This window comes from Ovis canadensis, chromosome 1 (assembly GCF_042477335.2).
Source record: "Ovis canadensis isolate MfBH-ARS-UI-01 breed Bighorn chromosome 1, ARS-UI_OviCan_v2, whole genome shotgun sequence".
In the NCBI taxonomy this organism is placed as follows: Eukaryota; Metazoa; Chordata; class Mammalia; order Artiodactyla; family Bovidae; genus Ovis; species Ovis canadensis.
The window spans coordinates 272173113-272199145 of record NC_091245.1 but is presented as its reverse complement, the minus strand read 5'-3'; the positions used below and the strand labels follow the sequence as shown (position 1 = coordinate 272199145).

The window sequence follows — 26033 nt, the reverse complement described above, 5'->3', positions numbered from 1 at the left end:
CTGAGCAATAGGACCAGGGTTATGGCTATTTATTGGAGAAGGCAGTGGCATCCCACTCTAGTACTCTTGCCTGGAAAACCCCATGGGCGGAGGAGCCTGGTGGGCTGCAGTCCATGGGGTCGCTGAGGGTCAGACACGACTGAGCGACTTCACTTTCACTTTTTACTTTCATGCATTGGAGAAGGAAATGGCAACCCACTCCAATGTTCTTGCCTGGAGAGTCCCAGGGACGGGGAAGCCTGGTGGGCTGCCGTCTCTGGAGTCGCACAGAGTTGGACACGACTGAAGTGACTTAGCAGCAGCATGGCTATTTATAGATGCTATCATGAGCTCTCAGGAAGCAGGGGGGTGGCCCTTTCTGCCAGGAAAGGAGACTTCTAGTTTCAGAGGGAGCTGGAGGAAGGGATGAACCTCCAGTCTCAGGTGGCTGGTAACCCAGATAGTCCAGAAGAGCTCATGGGTAGTTTTCTGATAACCCCACTTACGGCTTCTCTGGTGGCTTAGACAGTAAAGAATCCTCCTGCCATGCTGGAGACCTAGGTTCTATCCCTGGGTCGGGAAGATCCCCTGGAGATGGGAATGGCTACTCAGCCTGGTATTCTTACCGTGGAGAATTCCATGGACAGACGAGCCTGGCGGGCTGCAGTCCATGGAGTCCCAAAGAGTTGGATATGACTGAGGGAAACACACCATTTATTACGGTTAAAGTTTTCCCTTAAAATGACAAGCAGCAAAGGGTAAAATCTGCTCTGTTAAACTAGTTGCAGATTAAAAATGGAAGCACTTAAAGAAAAGATAATTATTCTTCTGATCTTCATAAAAGAAAGCTGTATGAGGGCAAATCGCACCCCCAGAAGCATTTTTACTCTATGAGTGTCATTGGGTGGCACTGTCGTATATAACGTTAACTTTTTTAAAACTTGGAAAAAATTACCTATACCAAAAAATGTGGCATGTTTGGTTTTTTCCTGACTTTTTTACTTTTTAAAATGCATGTTTCTGAAATGTAGAAGGCTGTTCTCGCCTCTACTTTGCCTCATCATCTCTCCCATTAGATACCCATTTTAGGGAGTGGTGTTTACCATGGAGAGAAGTGAGAGGAGCGAAATGAAGTGTAAAAGCCTGTGAATGTCCTGGGAAAGAAAGAGCCCACCTAAGGCTGCTCTTTAACAGGGTAAGCACACTTCAGGGCTAGGGACATTTGGCATCTTGGGTTTTAATTTTTACTTTGTATCAGAAACTGTGGAGTGTTTTAGATGTTAAGACTTGGGTAAACTTGAGCAGAGAAGAAGCTTATCTGCTAAGGAGAAAGTTGGAGGGTAGAGCTCAGAGAGTCGAAATCAAATTCAGGTATGTCCACTGGTGGTCCAGTGGCTGAGGCTCTGGGCTCCCAATGCAGGGAAGCTGGGTTCGAACCTTGGCCAGGGAACTAAATTGTACATGTGGAAGCTAAGAGTTTGCATGCTGCAATGAAGATAAAGATCTTGCTTGCCACATTAAGACCTGGTGTTAGCCAAGAAAAATAAAAAAAAATTTTTTTTTTTAAAGGAAAGAACGTGAAGGCAGACAGAACCAGTAGAGTCTGGGGAGAAAGCTCTGGGAATCTCTTGCTCTGCGCTCCCCACCCCCACCCCTAAGAGATTGTAGTTTCTTGGTCTGGGCAAGTCTCTGGCTTCCTCCCACCCAGACGTTCCCACAGGTTCCATCTCCTCCCACAGGAGGGAGGTGCAGGGGCTTGGCCAAAAAGCTGCCAAACTCATTCTTTTCTGTTGGACCCTGATGGGATTATGATACTGTTTAAGGACTAGAAAAATGAACCGAATTTTATAGATTTCTAAAAGTTTTTGAAATAAGTAAAATTTAGAGGTACATGCACTTGTGTTTATGTATGATCTCGTCATAAACAATGTACAAGTTAGCTTCTTGGTGCATAATTATTGATTTATTGATTGCAGACAGAAAGGCCTTTTCCAGGTATGCTACTGAGACCGTGTGCTTCTCCAAGTGGGTATGGTCCTCCCAAACTGGGCACGTAGCAAACTCCTTCAGGTCCAACATTTTCTGGGTCATTGTTAGAATAACACAGTTTAAATGGAATTTATTCACAGTGCTGTTATATCAATATATTCTTTATTATTTTAGGATTAGATTTCCGTGTATAACAAGAATGTTGTTATTGTCTTCAGAAGGGATTTTATTATTACCATTTGAGAATGGAGCTTTTATTCCTTCACCATCTCCATTTTCTCCTTCATTAACTAAGAGGCAAATTAGACTTGCATTTAGCTGATGTCTGCCAAATGTTATTTTTAGAAGCCTTCTCACCTCTTTCTCACTCCCTTGGGATTGCTTCTTTCTTTCCTTAGCTGTGTTTTGCCCTCTCAATCATTGCAATCAAAATCATTGCCCTCCCAATATTAGTTCAATATGTAAAACCTCCTGTTTATTTGCTTTTGGCGTAGGAAAGTCCTTGCTCGGTCCCCAAATCCAAGGAAAAATGTTAAAAGAAAAAGGATTCTGTATAGTAATAAATTTCTGTATGTGTAGCAACACTGTGAAATGGGTGGCCAATGGAGAAAAATATTTGGCACAATAGATACTAGTGAAAGTATTAATATTTTCAATAAACAAAAAGTTTTCCAGTTAAAAAGTGGGTAAAGGGAGTGAATTCCCAATGGAACAGGTGGTCAGTCAAAATATGGGAAAACATCTGAATTTCATTATTAATAAATGTGGGGAAAGACATAATTTCTTGCAGCCCAAATTGTAAAGATTAAAAAATTATTTGAGCAAAGGTGTGGGTGAAAAGGTATTCTCTTACTGTTGGCACAGAATTAATATAAACTTTCTGGTACATCTTGTGTAACACATGCCTTAAAGTGTACATATATTTTGATAATTCAGTTTGTAGGAATTTAAACCAAGAAGACGCAGTGGGCACAGAGATTTAAATATATGTCTGCATGTTCATTTTTCCGTTATGTATAATACAGAAAAACAGAGGAAGTCTCAGTGACTATAAATAATAGGTTAAATTTTATATGCATTTGATTAACTGTATAGTTTGTTAGAACTACATATAGAGCTGTTAAAAACAAGGAAACCCATAAGAACAGATCAGAAAAACAATACCCAGGGTATGACCCAATTTTTGTCTTAAAAAAGTAAAGAAATATGGTTTGTGCATAAATTGAAAGAAGGTGAGAATAGTTTACCTGAATATATTAATATTAAAGACAGGTTTCTGTGGGGAATGGAATTATGGGAGGACCCTCTCCACTCCTTGTGATTTTTTTTTTTTTTGGATGTTAAAAAATTCTTCCATGAGTATGTATTGCTGCTGTCAACAGGAAGAAATCCAACTGAAAGAATTAAGTGTTTTAGGCATATGGAATATTAAAGGATTTTCTTTATGCTTTATACCTTTCTAGCTCAGTAATACTACAATTATTTGGAGTTTCAACCTGAGGGTTATTTTAGTTTTACAATTTACCATATGAAGTATTTTAAATAAAAATTACTTCAGGGTTATTAAAAAATTGAAGTACTTTAGATATCAATTACTTAGCTTAACGTGCAACTTTAGTAAATTAAGACCAATTAGGATAATAAATAAGATACTATTTATATCTACTATAATAAAGTATAAAACATAAATATATTTGTATTTACTGTTTATGCTTACTATAAATTTCTGTGCTGATGCTGTTAGCACTGAGATTCCTTTAAATGCTTCATAGAGATGGGTTTATACTAGATTTGTGCTTCTATGAATACCAGCTGTAATTTATTAATTGGTCACTTTTTATAAGATGTCCTGTGCTAAACACTTGGTTTTTTTTATAAAAAGAAAATTTTGCCCTCGCAACTTTGATGTTGAAAAGATTTTTGGCATCTGGTGCTGTTTGTAGATTCTGAACCCCAGGTAGTATTTCCTAAGGTTTCTGCCTGAAGTTTTCCACTGCTAAAACAATGATTATTTGTTGCAAAAGAGAAAACTGCAATCATTTTATATTGAGGGAGTGATGGTGTTCCCAGTGTCACTATTTGCAAAAGGGAAATTTTAAAATCAGTTTGAGCTGGAGAGCTGAAACAGTGAGCCAAATGAATTCGATTTTTGTGTTTTTGAAAAGGCTGCAGAAATTGCGAGAGCTGTTGTTAAAATGGCCTTTTGAAAATCCCCTTGCATGCTGGACAGAGGATGAGCGGGTGCCTCTGAATCTGGCATTGTTGGACCAATCGAGCAAAGACGGGTTTATTGACAGGAATGCTGCTGAAGAACCACAAGAGTTGAGCTGTTTGCTTTCAGATTTAGCAGCTGTTTAGACAAGCAGAACTCTTTATTCTTGCTCAGACCTGAGTGAGCTGAGCCTCAAGGTTGAAAAGTAAAAAGGGAACAGAAGAGAAAGTTCTTTTTCAAGTTAGATTTCTCTGTGTTATTGACTTCCCTTCAGAATTTTCTTTGTCCTTATTGGTATTTCTTCCCATTCTGTTCCCTAAAGGATGCTTCTTTAGAACTTAACTGCATACTTTCGTCATCCAGTGCAGTCTCTATTTTGTTTTTAACCTTGTCTGTTTTGTTTTTTTTTTTTTCTTTTCTCTGAGATCTTCCCAGATCAGGGATTGAACCGATGTCTCCTGCATTGGCAGGCGGATGCTTTACCACTGAGCCATCAGGGAAGCCCCTCCACTCTCTTTTTTTGTTTTCCCCAAAACAAAGCTACAACAGCATCAGAAACACAAAAACTGAATAGACCTTCCCCCGAATAAACTCTAGAGAATTGTCCTCCATCCCACTTCTTGGGAACATAGGCCCAGGCTCCTAGAAGTATTTTTGGAGTACAGGGCTCAGAAGGAGGGCAGAAACCCAACATTGGTTGAGCGCCTACTATGTGTCAACATTTAAAGCTCTGGCCTGTGTTCTGCCGATGTTGCTCTGATGCGTCTGTGCAGAGAGATGCACTCCACGTCCGCCTCCTTCTCCGCCATCTTGAATGGTACCCAATCCTGCCATTTAAAGCTTTAGGAGGTGGCAGTATTGCCATTTCGTAGATGGGGAAACACACCTTGAGGTCCCTCAGCTAGAAAGTACAGGATTTGAAGTTGAATCTAGGTCTGCTTAAGCTTGTCTTTTTCCCTCTCTTTATAAACAGAATGGTATGGGCCACCAAAAATTCTTGTTCCAAGGCAAAAAGGAAGTCAGGTTTGTTTCTTCTTGCCGTCAGAGCGGGCCTTTCTGTCTCCTGGGCTCTTCGGACATGTCTGTCTACTTTGCTGTAGCTGTTGTTTAGTCTCTCAGTTGTGTGCAGCTCTTTGCGACCCCGTGGGCTGTATCTGCCTGGCTTCTCTGTCTATGGAATTTCCCAGGCAAAATAACTGGAGTGGGTTGCCATTTCCTTCTCCAGGGGATCTTCCTGACCCAGGGATCGAACCCTCATCTGGCAGGCAGATTCTTCACCCCTGAGCCACCAGGGAAGCCCCTTATATCTACTGAGTGACCCTAAAAATCAAACTATTAAACTTTCAGCTTTAAGAAAAATTACCTATTTAACATTTCGGATGGAAACCTTGCCTGTTCGCTGACCTTTCACCTCCCCCTGGGTCTTATTGTGCCCCAGGCCAGCCTTTGAGGAGAGAAGACGTGTTGGTCTTTGGAACACTGCCTAGAATTGCCTACAAAATCTTTTCCTTGTATTATTTCCGACTGGTGTGATCTTTTCATACTGAGGGACAATTTTAGGTTTTGCATACTTGGAGTAGGGAGAGAAAGATTTGCCAGTGTTTTACTAGTGCCCTGATTTTCATGATTTTTCTAATTAAGGGTGGTGGAGATGCCTGTGATAGAAATAGCAAATTGCTGCAGGTGGCAATGTCAGCGAAGCTAAGAGCCCTGTTAAATTGCATGTCATGGTATGGACTCTTCTGGACGGGACACTTGCCCTTGTTTCTTCTGGTTATTTGTCACCTCCCCGGGACCCCCTTTGCAGGGAGCTGAGTAGCAGGCGGTGAGGGTGGAGGGGAAGGAGAGGAGACCCAAAAAGTCCTCATGAAAGAAGAGTGTGCAGTTAATGCCTTGAACAGAAAGTTTGTAGCTGTTTTTTTTTTTTGAAATCACAAAATGGACAAAAGTTGTTATTAAACCCATTTCCTGTGTTTAAAAAGAAAAAAATTGTGGTTGAAGAAAATAGAAGCATAGAAAATCAAGTCCATGTAAGCTTGAAAAGAAACCTGCAGTGGTGGATTTGCACATCAGCCTTAATTGGCCCAATTGACCTTCTCTGCTGTATTTACAATTGCCTTCAAATTGTAAGCAGATGTTTGAAACCCCTTCTTTAATAGGTCTTCAACATCTGCTTCACCACCGCTGCCGCCGCCCACCAAAGCAGTCGTAATTAGGGAGCACCTTACGCATACATCTTTCCTTATGGACCCAATCGATCGGATTTCTCCCTGAGGTATTAAAGTCAACCCTCATTCTCGCTTTTATTTGAATACACTTTGTTTTATATTTTCTTACACACAAGAGCAGTATGCCAGCCCAGTTGGAAAAAAAAAACCACACACACACACACAAAAACAAAACCAAACCAAGGTAATTAGGCTCCATAATAAATTTTTAAAATTGTGTCTCTATAGTGGCTGATAACAGGTGAAAACTGTGTGTGTGTGACGGTAAACCCACGAAGATGTCTGAGCGCTTTTGTCCGTTCCTGCTGCCACTGTGCTTTCAATGGAGTGTTTCCTGTAAAGTCAGCAAAGGGAAATGTGGAGATGTTAAAAGCTGGGAGAAGCATTCTTTTATCCTATTTTGTATTTTAACCAACAGCCTTCTTTTCTGGGAGCTGTTTTAGGTTTAGAGTGAAATTTAATGGAGGTACAGAGTTCCCCCTAACACTGCCTCTCCTCCCCTCCCCTGTTTGAGTTCTCTCCTTATTAGCATCTCAGGGTGGTGCATCTGTACTGACTGATACATTATCGTAATTATAAGTACATCACTTATATTAGGGCTCTCTCTTTGTGTTATCCATTCTGTGGGTTTGGACAAATCTGTAATGACATGTTTCCACCATTACAGTATCGTCTAGAGCAGTTTCACTACTCTAAAAATCCCCTCTATGGGAGGGAGCATTATGGATGGAAATATTCTTTTATGATGATATGTTTACTTTAAAAAGGAATTATTTCTGATGCATGGTGGTCCAAAGAAGTAGTCATTTTGATGTTTCACAATTGAATGTACAGAATTTCATAGAACAGTCTTTTATGTGCTTCATATTTTAAAATAACATTTTCATATATACTTTATAAATTTTACTTAGATTGATATGGCATGATGTATGCCTAATAATTAGAAATTTCTGTAAATTGCTAGCATTCACTTTAGTTATATATAAATAATTCTTTTAAGGATCAGACTTAAGATTGTATCTTTTTTGTGGACAAAGAAGATGTTATTTTTTATTTTTTCATAATATATATATTTTATTGAAGTATGGTGAAAGTTGCTCAGTCATGTCCGACTCTTTTCGACCCCATGGACTACACAGTCCATGGAATTTTCTAGGCCAGAATACTGGAGTGTGTAGCCTTTCTCTTCTCCAGACTGGAGAGCGAACCCAGGTCTCCTGCACTGCAGGCGGATTCTTTACCAGCTGAGCCACCAGGAAAGCCCTTACTGAAGTATAGTTGACTTATAAAGTTTCAGTTGCACAGCAAGGTGATTCAGTTACACATGTATTATTTTTCAGATTATTGACCATTGTAGGTTATTATAAGATATTGACTACAGTTTCCTGTGCTGTATAGTAAATCTTTATTGCTTGTTGCACATCTATTTTTTTTAAAAATTAGAATCTAGCATTCTGTTCATACTAAATCAAACAAGTGGAGTCAAAATGTCATGAATTTTGTTAGGCAAAAATTCCCAAGTTTCCTAAGATATATATGATGCATACTATTTATGCGAAAGCTGTGGACACTTATTTTAAATGAGTTGCATCAGGTAAGATGTGTTTAGTGGAAGGAGTTTGCTGTCCGCTCTTTTGTCCCAAGGTGTGTCTTTCATCTGAAGATTCCTTCCGTATAGATGATAGCCAAAGTCTAGAAGAGGAGAATAATGCCAGGGAAAAGCACCCGGTTTCAAACAGGTGAAAAACGACAGAGTGATGCCAGGCTTAGAACTGCGTGGGAGAGGCCTGCACCCCCTCCTGACATGTGGTTAGGCTGATATAGGTCTGTGGCATTCAGGGCCGGGGATTAGAGCGGTTGGACTGTCCTGGGTACCCGCCCTTGAACAGGGTGCAGACTTCGTATTTTTGTCAGCATTAGAGGTAGATGTTGTTAAAGAGCTTTAGCGAAATAGAGGGCTTTTCTGGAGGAGGCGGTGGCACCCCACTCCAGTGCTCTTGCCTGGAGAATCCCATGGACGGAGGGGCCTGGTGGGCTGCAGTCCATGGATCACTAAGAGTCGCACACGACTGAGCGACTTCACTTTCACTTTTCACTTTCATGCTTTGCAGAAGGAAATGGCAACCCACTCCAGTGTTCTTGCCTGGAGAATCCCAGCGACGGGGGAGGCTGGTGGGCTGCCGTCTATGGGGTCGCACAGAGTCGGACATGACTGAAGTGACTTAGCAGCAGCAGCAGCATGGTGGCTCAGATGATAAAGAATCTACCTTGCAATGTGGAAGACCCGGCTTCGATCCCTGGGTCAAGAAGATCCCCTGGAGAAGGAAATGGCAACCCACTCCAGTATTTTTGCTTGGAGAATCCCATGGGCAGAGGAGCCTGGTGGGCTACAGTCCATGGGATAGCAAAGAGTCAGGCAAGACTGAGTAACTTAGTACCTTGTGAAGTATATTATATACACAGAAAAGGATACATATCCTAAAGGTAGCATCTGAATTTTTACAGATTAAACTAGTACATGTAACCAGATCAAGGAATAGCGCCATCTAGCTCCCCAGAGGCACCTATTGTGGTCCCTTGGGGTCACTGTTCTCTGCTAAGGCGCTCTGTCCTGACTTCTAGCACCGTCATAATTTTGCCTGGTTTTGTGCTGGCCCATCTGTCACTGCGTGGCTTAGTTTGTTGATCCTTATTGCTGTTAATGGGCTTCCCTGGTGGTTCAGTGGTAAAGAACCCGCCTGCCGATCCAGGAGATGAGAGTTCAATCCCTGGGTCAGGATGATCCCCTGGAGAAGGAAATGGCAACCTACTCCAGTATTCTTGTCTGGAGAATTCCGGGGGCAGGGAGCCTGGAGGGCTGTATTCCATGGAGTTGCAAAAGAGTTGGAGCCAACTAAACCACAAAAAATTGCTGTTAATACTCCATCTGGTAAATGCCCCACAAGTTGCTTATCTGTTCTACTGTTGACAAGCATTCAGGTTGTCTCCGGTTTGGGGTTTCTATGAATAGTGCTGTTACGAGCAGTCTGGTTCTTTTGGCGAACATATGTAATCATTTCTGTTGAGTAAATACCTAAGAGTGGAACTGCTGTATGTAAGGTATGCATATGTCAACCTGAATAGTTTTCTACTCAGTCTGACAAACCAGTTTCCAATCAGCCATGTATGAGAGTTCAGGATCAGCAGACTTTCGAGACTGGTACTCACATTCTTACTTGATGACCTTGTGTTACCAGTGACAGCATTTCTGGGGTGCCAAGCCTAACCTCAACTGCGGAACAGAGCCAAGCCAGCTAAGGGCACAGCTAACGTTTGTATTCACCCACCACGGACCAGGCCTTCTGCCTCGTGCTTTCATTATACCTTTTTACAGATGAAAAGACTGCAACTAAGGTGATGTAATTTGTCCACGGTCCTAAAGGCAGTCGTGTTGTGTCTACCAAAGACAGGGAAAGGACTAAGGGCAGGAGGAGAAGGGGGCGACTGAGAATGAGATGGTTGGATGGCATCACCAACTCAATGGACAGGAGTTTGAGCAAGCTGCAGGAGATGGTGAAGGGCAGGAAAGCCTGGCGTGCTGCAGTCCATGGGGTTGTAGAGAGTCAGACACGGCTTAGCGACTGAACAACAACCGAAGACAGATCCCAAAGCAGAAGCTTGTGTTGTTAGCTGTGGTATTGTATAGCCCTTGCCTTTGTGTTTAAGCGCTCGTTAAATCCTCTTGCCTTCCAAAGAAATTGCATTATATAACTTCTAGAAAACGTGGGGATGGAGGACATTAACTTGATCCTCCTACATAACGTCTTACTATTACTGTAAATAACTGTAATAATAAATCATGTACTGATGGTTTGGGGCTATGAACTGTAGATCTTTACACACATTATAAATTGTTCCTAATATTTGTACAGTGGCTTATTTTTTTGTTTGCTGATGAAAGAATAACATCAGAAAGCCAACAGAATACTCTTTGTTGACACATTCTATCCATTAAAATTTAAGTATAAGCTAACTGAGTTTAAATATTTTTGGCAAATTGAGGGACACCTTTGATTTATAGTTTAATGTTTTTTCTGTTTATGAGCTATGTAAGATCCATCCAACCTGTTACAGAAATGGAGTCTTATTGAAGATGTAAGTTTGTTTATATGTTGAAGCTCTCCCCGACCCCCACCCCCACCCCCACCGCCCATGGAAAGCACTTCTAAAGTTGTGCTAGCAGATTATATGTGGACCATTTATAAGCTAAATAAAACTTGTCTTATTCAGTAGTCTTGGCATTCAGTGACATAAATGTTACCATTACAATTTATCATTCGAGTCAGTAGGCATTTTGAGTCCTCTTTGTGTACATGTAGCTGGCTTGGAAAACACACTTATGACATTGTTATAGGCCAGTAACTGGGTATGAGGTGTCTTGCTGTCCAGTCACTAAGTCGTGTCCACCTCTTTGCGACTCTGAACTGCCGCACGCCAGGCTTCCCTGTCCTTCACCATCTCCCTATCACTGGGAGGTGTCTATTGTATCTTAACACAGTGTGAAAAATTCAAACCATGTGTGTAAAATATTAATGGTGAGCTGGACCATCTTCCCATGAACTTTTGAGTTAGGTCTTCTGTGTGATGTGTCTGCTAGTTTCCTTTGCCCACCCCTCGAACGTCGTCTTCAGAGATCTTCTACCTTGTTAGGGAGGTCTCGCCCCCTTAGGTGTTACCCGGTCCTCTGCTGCTCTCTCTTTTCTCTGGTTCTTTCTTCCGTGAGCTGTCTCCTCCACTCATCCCCCTTTTAAAAAGTTGAAGTGAAGTTGATTTATAATGTTAGTTTCAGGTTGGAGCGTACTGACTCAGCATTTTTGCAGAAGGTACTCCATTAAAAATTATTCTGAGATAATGGCTGTGATTTCCCTGTGCTCTGCATCTTTATTGCTTTTCTGATTTATACACAGTAGTCTGTGTCTCTTAAACTCATACCCTTAATTTTCTTCTCCCCTTCCTCTCTCCCCTTTGGTAACTAACCACTAGTTTGTTTTCTCTATCTGTAAGCCTAATTTTTCTTTGAACTCCTTTTGCGAATTATACTCTATAATAAAGCAGAAGTATGGTTTGTGTTTCTGTATAGGAAGGAAAGCAGATTCTCACAAAATAATGAGTCATCTCTAAATGTGTGTGAGTAATGTATCATCACTGTACACCAGTCAGAATGGCCATCATCAAAAAAATCTATATATAATAAATGTTGACTCTTACTCTGTTGGTGGGAATGTAAATTGATAAAGCTACTGTGGAGAACAGTATGGAGGTGCCTTAAAAAACTAAAAGTAGAATTAACATATAATCCGACTCCGGGGTATATACTCAGAGAAAACCATAATTCCAAAAGACGCATGTACCACAGTGTTCATTGCAGCACTGTTTACAGTAGCTTGGACTGGGGAGCAGCATAAAGGTGCCTCAACAGAGGAAGAGATAGGAAGGTGTGCTGCATGTATACAATGGAATATTACTCAGCCATAGAAAGGAACAAAATAATGCCGTTTGCAGAGATGTAGATGGACCTAGAGGCTGTCATACGGAGTGAAGTAAGTCAGAAAGAGAGAAGCAAATATTATAAAGTAATGCATATATGTGGAATCTAGAATAATGGTATAGATGATCTTATCTGCAAAGCAGAAATGACGACACAGATGGAAAGAACAAATGTATGGAGACCAAGGGGCAAAGGGGAGGCGTGGAGTGAATTGGGAGACAAACGACTAATACTATGTATAAAACATATAATAAATAAGAACCTACTGGGAACTCTGTTCAGCACTCTGTGGTGACCACGTTGTGAGGGAAATCCAAAAAAGAGGGGACATGTGTAAACATAGAGCTGATTCACTTTGTTGTACAGCGGAAAGTAGCACAGCATTGGAAGGCAACTGTGCTCCAGTGAAAAATTAATTTAAAAAAAGAGATGTGTGTGAGTGAGACCTTAGAGTCAGGCATCCTCCTAACCTGCTTTCTGAGATGTGATTCTAAAGAAGATGGTCAGCTCTTGCAGGTTTATTTCTGAAAGACCCATCCCCCTTTGACTGAAACAAGCCTTCTCCCTTTCAATCCATATTTACTAAAGCCATACTGAAAAACGGGTCTATTTCCACCCCCTACCCCCCCCCCCCGCCTTGAAGTGAACATGGTAATTCTGTCCATCGACCTCTTACGTCTTTTCAACTATTCGTTTTTGTGCAGCTTTGAATATGTGAAGCAATGTCTATGTCCAGTCTCATTTAATTTAACTGTAGAGACCAAATGCTTCAGTTGGGAAGTTGGTCCCTGTTCCTGTTTCATATTCTTTGCTGCTTAGAAATAAGAAGAGTTTACCTATGTATCCGGACTATATTCGTTTCTTGTAGCTGCTGCAACTGTGACCACAAACTGGGTGGCTTCAACAACAGAAAGCTGCTCTCTCCCAGTCCTGGAGGCCAGAAGGCCCTCAGCAGGGTGTGTGCAGGGGCGCGCGTCCTCCGAGGTCCTAGGGGGCGGGATTTTGCATCTTCCAGCCTCTGGTAGTTCCTGGTGTTCTGTGGCTGGCAGACTCATCATTCCAGTCTCTGACTTCATTTTCACGTGACCTTCTCCTCTGTGTCTGTCTCCTTCTCCTCTGGCTCAAAAGGACATGTCATTGGATCTAGAGCCCACCCTGGGAATCTCACCTCAAGATCCTTAATTACATCTCCCAAGACCCTTATTCACACAGTCTGGGTATCGGGACATGGACATACATTTGGGGGGTGGGTGGGCCGTGATTAACCCACACCAGTGAAGGAAGAACGGCTTGCATTACCAAGAAGCTGAGAGCAGGAAGGGAGATGGAACATCCCTGGCCAGTGTCCTGGGAGGGTGCAGGCTGGCTTGCATCCTGTCGCTGATGCGGGGAGCACTCACACATGTCCTCCTCTGCAGCTTTGAAATGAAAACTGCAGCCTCGGTTATACTCATCAACTAAAAATGGGATGAAATGACCTAAAAATAGTCCTAAGTAATCTCTGGCTTTAAAATTGGCCCAGATTCCCATGTTACTTAGAAAGTGTGGAAAGAAAAACTTGGAAAACTATCAACTGCCTAAATGGTCATTACCTAAGGATTATTTCAGATTTTGGCTTTGTTTCAGGAAACATATTCATTTTGTTTTCAATTTATATTTTGTTGCTCTTCCCTTACCCCGACCCCACACCCCTCAGTGTGAGAACTTGGTTAGCTGAGCCTCATATCAGGGTTTCGACGAGGGCTGAGCCCATGAAGACAAAAGTGGCTTTCATTATTGAGCTTGACACAAGGTTTGTGATTGCAGCTGACTTGCACATTTCTTTAAAATTATACTTTTATGAAAAACCAACTCTTCCAACGTGTAAAAATTATCCCTCATTTCTTCCCATGTGACTGCTGGGGATCTTATATGTTCTTCTATGAACTAACATTACTGGGAAAGAATTTTTAAAAAAACAAAAACAAGTATCATTCCATTTCTGCTGATAATTTTGTGTGTTTGAGGTTACAGAGTTGTGATACTGGCAGCCGGGAGGTAAATTAAATGTTAATACTCTCTTGATTAATAGATTTTTTTTTTAAAACTGGGATTTATAATTCACCCTTAGCCTCTTTTATTCTGTTTGGGCTATTCCTGACGTGGACTTGGCCAAGATGCTGTCTTTTGCATTGCATTTTTAAATGTCTATAATTTATATTGGAGTTATTTTGAGTTGTGTGCTAAAGGTTTCCATTTAAAAGGATCATAAGATTATAAAAATTTGTAAAACATAGCGCATAGTTTTTGTAATGCTTCACAGAACCTTTATAAATAACTTTTTGAACAATAAGCAGATCAAACTCCAGTGCTGAGAACATCAAGGTCTATTCAGTTTGTGTACATTTATCCCTCTTCAGCAAACATTTTTGATATAGTTCCTGACTGGTACTTAAGAAAAAAGTGATGAGCACTTTCCTTAAACTTACTGCCTTTTTTTTTTTTTTAAGCACCAGGATTTTCACTGAGCTAGTAAGCAAGATAGTATTCCTATCTTAGCCTTAGGGTAAATGTATCTCTTGATCCTGTTTTGTAAGAGGAGCAGCAGATTAATTTGCCTGGATAATAGGCTTGCCTTGTGGAGGCTTGCTCTCTGAGTGTGGAGCAGGGCCTTGTTCCAGAAAAGTCTTGTGACAGTGGCTCAGAGGAGTGGTGGATTGACTTGGGGGTGTTTTGGAAACTGCGTCACTAAATCAAGCAAAGCATAGTCAGGATGAGAAGGCAGACGGTGGCATGGGGGTTAGGCATTGACAAAAGGTCGTGGGCATGTTTGCATGGCCTTATTGAGTAAGAAGGCAACTTAGCGGTGGGCATGGAGGGCTAGGGGATGAATATAAGACAGGTGACTCCTGCTTGGATTTTTTTTAACAAATTGGGAATCAGCTCTTTGTAACCATGACTGAAGTAGGGGAGGCCCACAGAAGCACCAGCTCTTACATGCCCAAGGAGATATTTTCATGTCTAAAAATGACCTGGTACTGATTACCGCTGGCAGAACATGACATCTGTACGGTAGCTAATTAGCCCCTCCAGCGGCCTGTCTGCCCAGGAACAGCTGACGCAGGGCAGGCAGGAACACTGGACTCGGGTGACAGCTGATCCCGCCGCTGGGTTGGGAGATGCCCATGTCCATAAACACGTGGGAGCAGGGTGCCCTGGCGTGGCCCTGCTGGAGGAGTGAGGCTCCGGAGAAAGGAGCACCCCCTCCCCGCTCCCAGGGTCTTGCCCTGAGCAGGATAGCACCCTGTAGTCCAGTGAGGCCATCTGAACTGTGTTTCGGGTTTATGGGCTTGGGAGGGGCCGAGTTACAAACTGACTACTTCCAACTGTAATCTGGAGAAACTGCAAATTTACAGCTTTGACACATGCTCTGGATTTAGTCTGACTGCTAATAAAATACGTTTGCGCCATCAGTTGGTTTTAATCAAAATTTTGACCCAAAAGGTGATAGCTCTGATTGCTGCTTTTGCTGTTGGATTTCTGTGGGATTCATATAGGAGTCTTCAGTGCTGGAAAGCTTCTTGGCTCCAGAAGACTCTTGACATAATATGAAATTAAAATCTTTGTCACAATATTTAGGAAAGACAAAACCATAAGTTGCGTTACTGATATCTGAGTCAGACGCCTTGAAATCCCCTGGCTTTAAATCTTGGAAGCGGTTGGCTGCTCTGTTGGAAGTGGTTCCTCCCCAATCTTTGGGTTCCCCATGGGGTTTCGTAAGGCCAGGACCCTGAGGATGGGTAAGATGAGGCTGAAGGCTTTCATCCGGGCATGGAAGATAGTGGTCTCTCTGAGAGGCTTTCCACTGGGCAAGTAGGCGCTCCACGGGTCCTTGATCCCAGGCAACTGTGCTTGGATAATTACTCTTTTCCTTTAAGAAGGTACTTTTGTTTCTCAACCTGAAAATTGGGTGTTGAACCCAGAATATGAAGCCATAGAAGTATTTGCTGGAAGAGTCTCTTCATAAGTGGCCACAATCTGCTGGGCCACCCAGAGGCCCAGGACACACTGGGTCGGGTTTGTGGTTAGTCTCGCTTGCGGTGTTCTTGCTCTAGGTCACACTTGCCCTCGTGTATTCTCACGCTCTTGTGACAGGTCATGCTCACACTCGGCTGCTGTCACACCCAGTCACTTTTGCAGTGGGTCACTCTCTGGCCCTTGGTGTCTCCCACACTTGGGCGCACCCATGCTCAGTTCAGTTCAGTTGCTCAGTCGTGTCCTGCTCCTTGCGACCCCATGGACTGCAGTTCGCCAGGCTTCCCTGTTCATCACCAACTCCCGGAGCTTGCTCAAACTCACGCATTTACGACTAGAGAAGCAAATTCACTGCCGCATTTGGAATCAGATAACTTGTCAATGTGAAGAAGCTGTGTGACTACCAAGTATACATGAAGCGCCAACATGTGTCTAATGATAAATAGCCAAATACCAGCAAATTCTCTCCATTCTGGACAGATATGTGAGGGACAATCTTTTCTTCTCAGAACTTAAGTCCACAGTTTGTGGGCTAATTTTGATCACTGGAAATATTAATCAAGATGCAATAATTTCAGTTGTTTAAAGCTGTAGTAGTTTTGCTGTGGGAGTCTTTGGATCCTTTACCACTTTCTTTCTCATTTTGGAATCGTTCCCTTTGTTTTTATGCTCCTTGCTTGGCTAATGTCCCATCCTCTTCTTTTTACTGTAGATTTTTCCATATTCTGTTCTTCCCCTCAGTCAGCCAGTCAGTTCAGCCGCTCAGTCAGGACCCCAGGAATCCTTGTCTAGGCTGCAGGTGAGGTTGGGGGGCTGCAGCGTCACTTATTTTACTGGTTCATATTTAACCAGCTCTTCAAACATTAACCGAGTCACGTGTGCTCTGCACTAGGCTCTTCGTCAGGGTTCTCTGGTGTGACACTCTGCCTGCTGGGAGTCCAGTCACGTACACAGTAAGGTCAGTCCTCGTGTCCTCTTCCTTCCTGCCTCTTTCTCCTCATCAGGTATTTCTTGCTCTTTCATTAGGTCGTAGCTGTGATCACATTAAAGCCAGAAGGCCACTTGCCAGACAGTAGACAGATCTCAGATGAGTAGTACCCATGCATGTATGGCAGCAGTGACCGCTGCCTGGGACTTCCTTGCTTGAGCCCAGATGCCCACGTGTGTGCCAGAACACAGCTCTCAGCAAACTGAGAGGAGTTTTCCCCCTTCCACTGTAGTGGTAGGAAGGTGGAAAATCGGAACTGTAAAAGCATGGTTGTGTCGTGTATCTCAGGCTGCTTGTCTTAACGTCTAATCGATTATCTTGACGCTATTAGAAGAGGTCAAGTCACTGGGAAGCATTCCTAGTGAGAGTTCTGAGAGCTGACGCTTCAGAGACCAGTTCTGCAACAGAATGTAAGCAGAGGTATTTTTCTAAAGTTTGAAATACATTCCCTTCCATCTGCTAAGAAGCCTAAATCCAGAAAACTCAATACCTAAATATAGTATTTTTCAGTTTCCAATAGTTCTTTTGCTAAAAGAACTCCATCTCTGTATTCTTTCCTACCATTAGATTGTCCTCAAAGATTGCTATTTCTTCAATTTTCCTTAAAAATATTCAGTAGCATTTGAAAAGCAGCTTTGAAAAATAATTTTAATAATACTTATTTATGTCCTTCTGGTGGTATTGCGTCCTTGTTGCCGCTCGTGGGCTTTCTTCAGCTGTGGTGAGCAGGGGCTACTTTCTAGCTGCGGTGTGCCGGCTTCTCATCAAGGTGGCTTCCCTTATCATGGAGCTTGGGGTCTAAAGCTGTGGCACAGGTCAGCAGTTGTGGTGAACGGGCTTAACTGCCCCACCATCTGTGAGGTCTTCCCAGACCGGGGATCGAAGCCATGTCCTCTGCTTTGACAGGCGGATTCTTACCCACTGCACCATCAGTTCAGTTCAGTTTCGTTGCTCAGTCATGAATGACTACTAGACTCTCTACTGCCTCCATTTCTCACCTTTCTCCGTTTAGAATACTTTGTCTGATCTTCACGGTGTAAACTTCTCTCGGGAGGCAGTAGAGCAGAATGGGATCCCAGTTATATTGCTAACTGTATAACCTTGGACAAGCCCCCTCACTTGTTAAATGGCAGTAATGAGAAGGATTTCATTCACGGTGTTGTGAAAGTTCACTAACAGTATGGCACGGCATACAGCTTGACACAGACGTCCTGGACATGCCACACCTTAGAACATTACTGGATTACTAAGAGCTGGAGATGAAGGAGGACACACTTGCAGGCATGATAGTCAGGGTCTGATTCCAGGTCTTTTGAGCAGAAAGGGATCCACATCAGTTCAGTCGCTCAGTCGTGTCCAATTCTTTGTGACCCCATGGACTGCAGCACGCCAGGCTTCCCTGAATCACCAACTCCTGGAGCTTTCTCAAACTCATGTCCATCAAGTCGGTGATGCCATCCAACCATCTCATCCTCTGTCAACCCCTTCTCCTCTCACCTTCAATCTTTCCCAACATCAGGGTACCATCAGGGAAGTCATAACTGTTCATTTAACTATTTGAGAATGTAAAGTATAGTTAAGATAACTCTGGGTCTCTTAATAACAGGAAAGAAAATTCAAGAAAAACTATCAGCACTTCTAGTTGAGGATGGCAGTCTGCACACGTGTTCATCATATCTCCTTCTTGAGCCCCACTGAAATAACTGTATGAGAGTAAAAGTTAAATGTCTATAACATTAAAGAAAATGAGTGATGGTTATCAGCAGATGAGCGATAAACCATTTTCTAGAAGATGGAAAGCAGATGGAGGGATCATGGCTGGTGCAGCCTAGGGTACCCATGGAGCTCTGCTGCTGTGGAGGGAGTACCCATCAGAGTCCTCATAAGCTCTGGACTTGGGATGTGTCTGTTGTGGAAGCATAGGCTTCAGTTATATGCCCACTTGTCAGTATGCCCTCTCCTGTACCCCCAGTGCAGAAATGGCGTGTGGTTTTGCCCAGAATAAAATATTTATTTTTATAAAGAAATTGAATGACTAGGTGATAACTGGCTTCCCAGGTGGCACCGTGGTAGGGAATCCACCTCCCAGTTCAGGAGGCACAAGAGATGAAGGTTCGATCCCTGGGTTGGGAAGATCCCCTGGAGAAGGAAATGGCAACCCACTCCAGTAATCTTGCCTGGAGAATCCCAAGGACAGAGGAGCCTGGAAGGTAGAGCCCATGAGGTCACAACGAGTCAGACAAAACTGAGCATGCACACACACAGGTGATAACTAGGGCGGTCAGTATGGTATTGGTACCTCAAAGAAGCATCTATCTATTTAAAGACATAAATATACTTTGATAAGGGCTTCCCAGGTGGCTCAGTGGTAAAGAATCTGCCTGCCAGTGCAGGAGCTGCAGGAGACATGGGTTTGATCCCTGCATCCATAAGATCTTCTAGAGGAAGAAATGGCAACCACTCCAGTATTCTGGCCTGGAAAATCCCTTGGACAGAGGAGCCTGGCCGGCTACAGTCCATGGGGTGGCAGAGAGTCGCATGTGACTGAGCATGCACACATTTCTTTGACAAGAAACATGCAGTTTCTGAATCAGAGAATAGACCTTGTGTTACAAAGCTTCGTAGTGCTCAAGGCCCATGGCGGATGCAGGAAGATGATGATATTACCCTGTGAATTAATTCGCCAGGGCTTCCATTCTGAAGTATTCCTGGCTGTGTGTGTGCTAAATCACTTCAGTCGTGTCCGACTCTTTGTGACCCCATGGACTGTAGCCCACCAGGCTCCTCTGTCCGTGGGTTCTTCAGGCAAGAATACTGGAGTGGATTGCTATGCCCCCCTCCAGGGGATCTTCCTAACTCAAGGACTGAGCCCATATCTTAATGTCTCCTGCGTTGGCAGGCCAGTTCTTTACCACGAGAGCCACCTGGGAAGCCCCTTCCAGGCTGAGCGGCTTAAACTGCGGAAGTTTATTTTCTGACAGTTTCACAGGCCAGAAGTCCGAGATCAGGGTGTGGGCGGGCCTGGTTCCTTCTGAGAGCCAGCGGAGAGGTCTTCTGTCCTTGGCTTGTGGGTCCCATCTGCTTCTGTGTCTTCCCCTTGCCCTCCCTCTGTGTGTCCAGGTTTAATCTTATAAGGATGTCAGTCATACTAGATAAAGGGCCTCATCACACCTGTAAAGACCTTGTCTCCAAATAAAGCTGCCTTCTAAGATACTGGCAGTTAGGATTTCAACATTAGGAATTTGGCAGAGAGGGGGCCACACTCTTAACAGTCTGCATGTGCAGCTGGGAGGTACCACAGGAGAGGAATTCCTGCATTGGGAGACTGGGGCCTCCTGTAGGGCGGCTGGCACACCTGTCCCTCCTTCCCTGGGAGGGCGGGGACATACTTTACCGGAATATAAGCAAACCCTCCCCTGGGGAAGGGGAGGGAAGGGGGCAGCAGGAGGAATGGGAAGGAAGCCACTAGGGTTTCACTAACCTGAAATGTAAACAAACGGTCCAGGGAGATAGACCTACATCCCTCTGGAGCAATGTACTTACTACCACTACCTTCCTAGGCATATTTTCTTTTTACCTTTCTACTTTATTATTTTTTTTTTTCTGAAGTGTAGCTGCTGTGCACCAAGACATTTATTTTATCCAGTCATTCTTGAATCAAATCGGCCCGTTCTCTTCACTGTGAATACCTGGATTGTGCAAAAATATGAAAATGTTCCTGGAGAATTGTGTGCGAACATGTGTCGATCTTTTTATTACCTCAAGTTTGAATATGAATGGAAAACCAAGGATTACCAAGAAATGTTATTAAAGCTTACAATGAAAAAGGCCAAGATAAACAGGAAAACTGACTACTGAGGAAAAATAGCTAATTCAAGGAAATGAATAGAATTTGAAAACATCTAATTAGGATGTGAATCTGCAGTCATTTCATCCTTGAAACAAGAATCAGATTCTATTAAAGAGTTACAGGAAATTCCCTGGTGGTTCAGTGGTTAGAATTTTGGTGCTTGTGCTGCTGGGCCCCGTGTTTGATTCCTGGTCAGGGAACTAAGATCCCCCCAAAGCCAGAAGGAATAAAAAGAGCTACAATATTGGAAATGTATCATGACTGCCGAAGTTTTGAAGTATTAATAAAGAGGCTAGATGAAGATATAGTCAAGAAAATGTTTTAGATAAAGACTGAAAATATGAAAGTATAGGGAATATGGGAGGAGATAGGAGACATGTAGAAGATAAGCCCTAAAGGTGTAACTGACCTGAGTAGCTGTATGCACCTTAAATTTCAGTTAATAAAAACTGAATTAAAAAATCAGTTCCTAGGTGACACTAGTCTCATTTCAGTTGCTCAGTGGCCATATGTATATAACAGCTATCGGGCAGTGCAGATTTACAGGAAACTTCCGTCATCGCAGCATGTTCTATTGCGATAGCCCCGGAGACCCATACGGGAGACCAGAGAAAAGGGGGCAAAGGAGGGGAGGGACTTTCCAGATAAATCACACGTGAGCACACGACTCTTGATGTTGAAAGACACCACGTACAGCCAGGCGGAGTAGATTTTAAAATACATACCCAAAATACATGTATGTAGATACATCTAGCTATGACATACCTTTGTGAAATCCTTAGGGAACCACGGATAAAGGGAGTAGGATAAAAATTTTAAATGAGGGATAAATATAGATAACTATAAGCGAATGAGAATTAGCAGTGCTAGTTTTGAGGAAAGTTCTGAGGGAAGGTGACTTTTTTTTTTTAATATTTATTATTTGGCCACACCAAGTCTTGGTTGTGGAATGTGGCATGTTTTTCAGCTGTAGCATGACGGAATTCTCATCACAACATATGGGATCTAGTTCCTTGACCAGGGATTGAATTGTGGCTCCCTGCATTGAGAGTGAAGAGTCTTAGCCACCTGACCACCAAGGAAGTCTGGGAAGATGATTTCAAGTCTACAGTCATTTCCACCCAAGTGATCAATTAAATTTAAAGACAGGTGAAGAGATTTGGGATACTACGCTGAGAGTCTCAGAAAGCCAGTGTGATGAATATCTTTTCTCAGGAAGTTACTTGAGGATACTTTTTTTTTGCATTGGTCACATTTATTTTATACTCATCTTTTAAACATTTCAGTTGCATTTATATATATAACTTGAACAGACACATAGTTTTATAGGTTATTTGCAAAAACTGAGCTTATGTCCATACCCTTTCTTAGAGATCAAAAAAAACAAAGGCACATAAGGAATGAACATGAGATGAAGAGCTGCCTCCAGTGCTTTGGAAAAAAAAGAAGGGAAGCCAAGAAGGATGGAATCATGATATCCAGGCAATAGCAGGTCCCATTTATAAAATCAGCAAAGGAGTTCCTGAGGAGACAATGAAAAAGCAGGCCTAGGTTCACCCATTCCGAGTCCTGAAGAATGAGACAGAGCTCTCCAGGAGGAAAACCTCTGGAAGAGAAAGGAAGTGGCCAATGTATGTACTGTGATGAAGAGCTTAGTAAAATGTGGACATATGTATTAGTTTCTTACAGCTGTTACAACAAACTGCCACATACTGGGGGGCTACACCAATAGAAATTTATTCATTCACAGTTCCTGAGACTAGAAGTCTAAAATCAAAGTGCTGTCAAGACCGTGTTCCTTCCAGAGGCTGCAGGGCAGAACACAGCACCCTTCAGCTTCATTAAGTGAAAGTTGGTATTCATCAGCTTTTAGAATGAGTCTATAGACAAGAGACTATAGACTCTAGACTACTGGTTTTTCCAGTGGTCATGTATGGATGTGAGAGCTGGACTATAGAGAAAGCTGAGTGCCAAAGAATTGGTGCTTTTGAACTGTGGGGTTGGAGAAGACTCTTGAGAGTCCCTTGGACTGCAAGGAGATCCAACCAGTCCATCCTGAAGGAGATCAGCCCTGAATGTTCATTGGAAGGACTGATGTTGAAGCTGGAACTCCAATACTTTTGCTACTTGATGCAAAGAACTGACTCATTTGAAAAGACCCTGGTGTTGGGAAAGATTGAAGGCAGGAGAAGAAGGGGACGACAGAGGATGAGATGGTTGGACGGCATCACCGACTCAATGGACATGAGTAAACTCTGGGAGTTGGTGATGGACAGGGAGGCCTTGCGTGCTGCAGTCCATGGGGTTCCAGAGTCGGACACGACTGAGCAACTGAACTGAACTGATAGACAAGAGAAGACACAACAGTTGCTGCTGAACTGAGTGGAGATGTCCTCAGGTCGGTTGATGTAATAGGTGGCAGAGGCGGAAGGAGAAGCTGAGGAGAAATGGAATGGAGAGTTGAACACCGACATGCTTCTTGAGCAAACTAACCAACAAGATCCACTTTCTGGAACATAAAACAGTCAGTGGGATTGTTGGTGTGTTGTTTGAAGTTTCACAGGCGTTCATAGAACTGGCAACAGATGCATAGCTAAGAAATGGATGATGGGCAAGTTAGCTAAATCCTCCTAGCGGGAAGCCAGAGGACAACATATAAAGTTGCCAAACCATAAACCAGCCAGGGGCTGCTGGAACCAGTTAAATAAGGCATGCTGCATTTTTGAGAGCATTTTTTTAATACTAGTTTCAGAGCTTGGCTAGACCCAAGGGGCTTTTTAATGACACATTTTCCGTGATTAGCAGCATGGTCCGATAATCGCACGTTTGTCTTCCACAGATGTTTCAAAATTTCCAAATAGGCCATATTGTCTTTTTCTGGAAACGAAGCTCCATGGTTAATAATTTTATTGCATTTTCTTTTTCAGTAGGTGAGATCAAAGAAGTGATCCTGAAAATTATGCTTATGGCAGACTTAAGTAAAAGGATTTATGCAATCAAATTTACAGATTGTTTTTTATTGATCACAACTTTTATGCTAGGGATCAATTTTAATCTACTTGACACCATTAATTGCTTATCCACTTAAAAAATTTAACTCTAGTGGCTGGACGAAGCCCTACTAATGTGAATTGGTTTTGCTGATAGTAAAAATATAGCATTATGTTATATGTTGTAATTAGAAAGCAAGAAAAAAAATTGCTGAGTAGACCATTGTTGTTGTTGTTTAGTTGCTAACTTGTGTCTGACTCTTTGTGATTCAGGGGCTGCAGCACGCTAGGCTTCCCTGTCCTTCACTATTTCCCGGAGTTTGCTCAAACCCATGTCCATTGAGTCAATGATGCTATACAACCATCTCGTCCTCTGTCACCCCCTTCTCCTCCTGCCTTCTGTCTTTCCCAGCATCAGGGTCTTTTCCAGTGAGACAGTTCTTTGCATCAGGTGGCCAAAGCATTGGAACTTCAGCTTCAGCATTAGTCCTTTCAGTGAGTATTCTGGGTTGATTTCCTTTAGAGTTGACTGGTTTGATCTCCTTGCAGTCCAAGGGACTCTCAAGAGTCTTCTCCAACACCACAGTTCAAAATCATCAATTCTTTGGTGCACAGCCAACTGTGAACACAGTTCCACCCATAACCACCCGCTTAGCAACAGTCAGCGCTAGCCCAGACTTGGGATAAGTGGCTCCCTCCTCCCTCTTTCTGGGATGCTCTGCATTTCCTCTGTGCACGTCCATCTGCAACAAGCTGAACAGTCTCCACTCCGACGTCAGATGGGTTCCTGTTGGTGTTTGATAGCAAGGCTTCACAAGCCCCAGTGTCCTTTTAGATAGGGAACCTCTTAGATTGTCCTACCACCCACCAATTCAGGAGACATAAGAGATGCGGGTTCAGTCCCTGGGTTGGGAAGATCCTCTCTATGGAGGAGAAAATGGCAACCCACTCCAGTATTGTTGCCTGGGAAATCCATGGACAGAGGAGCCTGGCGGGGGTCACAAAGAGTCGGACATAATTGAGCCTCTGAGCACAGGAGCCCCCTGCATGAGATAGCCGAGGTGGCATCAGACTTGGCCTTAACCGTATCACATGGCATCTGATAGCTTGGCAGGGAAACTTGGTGAGGAGGGCAGAGGGTCAGCAGTCTGTGGGCCATTTGCTGAGATGCCTCTGACGGCTTGTTAGTAGGCTTTCATGAAGAACTCACAGTTCTCCGGGTTAAACCATAAGAAGATTTCTCTCTCCACTGCAGGGAGCCTGCAGTTTTAGTTGCCCGTCAATGAATTTTTGACAACCGGACATTGTCCCTGTTGTTTATGTTGAGAAGTGATGGTATTTTATTACCTACTGTATTCATTGTCCTGAATCCTTCTTGTTGACTTTCCAGCAAGCATGGTGTCTGTGCTGTCTTTCATTTCTCTTGATGGCATAGTGTTAGATACACAGACAACAAATTGAGTTTTGTCCTCTTTGGACGAGAGGGAGAAATAGCTAAACAGCCCTGGTCTATGTAGTTCCAGTGCATTTATTTAGATGATGCAAAGACAGCTCCGCTGGGTATAATTTACGCTGACTCTGTCGATCCGGAAGTAGGAGATGTAGAAAGTCTTGCCATGAAGCCCGTTTGTGGGTACTCGCTCAGCTGCTGTCTCCCTGCCCCATGCAGAAACAGAGACAGGCAGATGTAGGGAGAGAGCACCAGGACCTCCCGTGCATCTGAGGCTGGTAAATGGACCCTTGTCAGTCTTACCATAGACCTAGTTCACAGCTACACGTATTTTCAAGTCCACAGTACATGAAGTGATTTCCAACGTCCTCTTGAATCCTTGAAGGAAGCTAAATGAGTATTTCTAGTTGACATGGAAATGATCACGTACAGTGAAGCGGTACCTGTTACCAGTGAGCTGATTTTTCTTCACGACAAGGAGATGGTAGAGGGTAATGGTATGGACAGGTGCTGAGGGGAAAGAAGACAGTTTGTCAGCAGGCTGCAAGCAATTTCCTATTTACAGATGAATATTGCCTCCCAGACCATCCATCGATTCAGTAAATGTTTGCCTAGTTCTTACTCTCTGCCTGGCATCATTATCCGAATAAATAGGAAATGTAGTTTTGGTTGGCTTGGGCTTAACTTGATTACTGTTTCACCACTTCTAAAACACACATTTTAACCCTTCTGAAATTGGCATGTGTACTGCGATCAGTGGAGTCTTAGATCAGATTAAAAAGCTATTAGTCATGATTGTGTTTGGT

At 43.0% G+C, this 26033-nt stretch overlaps 1 protein-coding gene across 8 annotated transcripts in view; it reads left to right on the top strand.

Moving 5' to 3' along the window:
• HLCS (holocarboxylase synthetase) overlaps positions 1-26033 on the top strand; it is a 213631-nt gene that overhangs the window by 125518 nt on the left and 62080 nt on the right. The gene's annotated exons all lie outside the window — the stretch shown is intronic.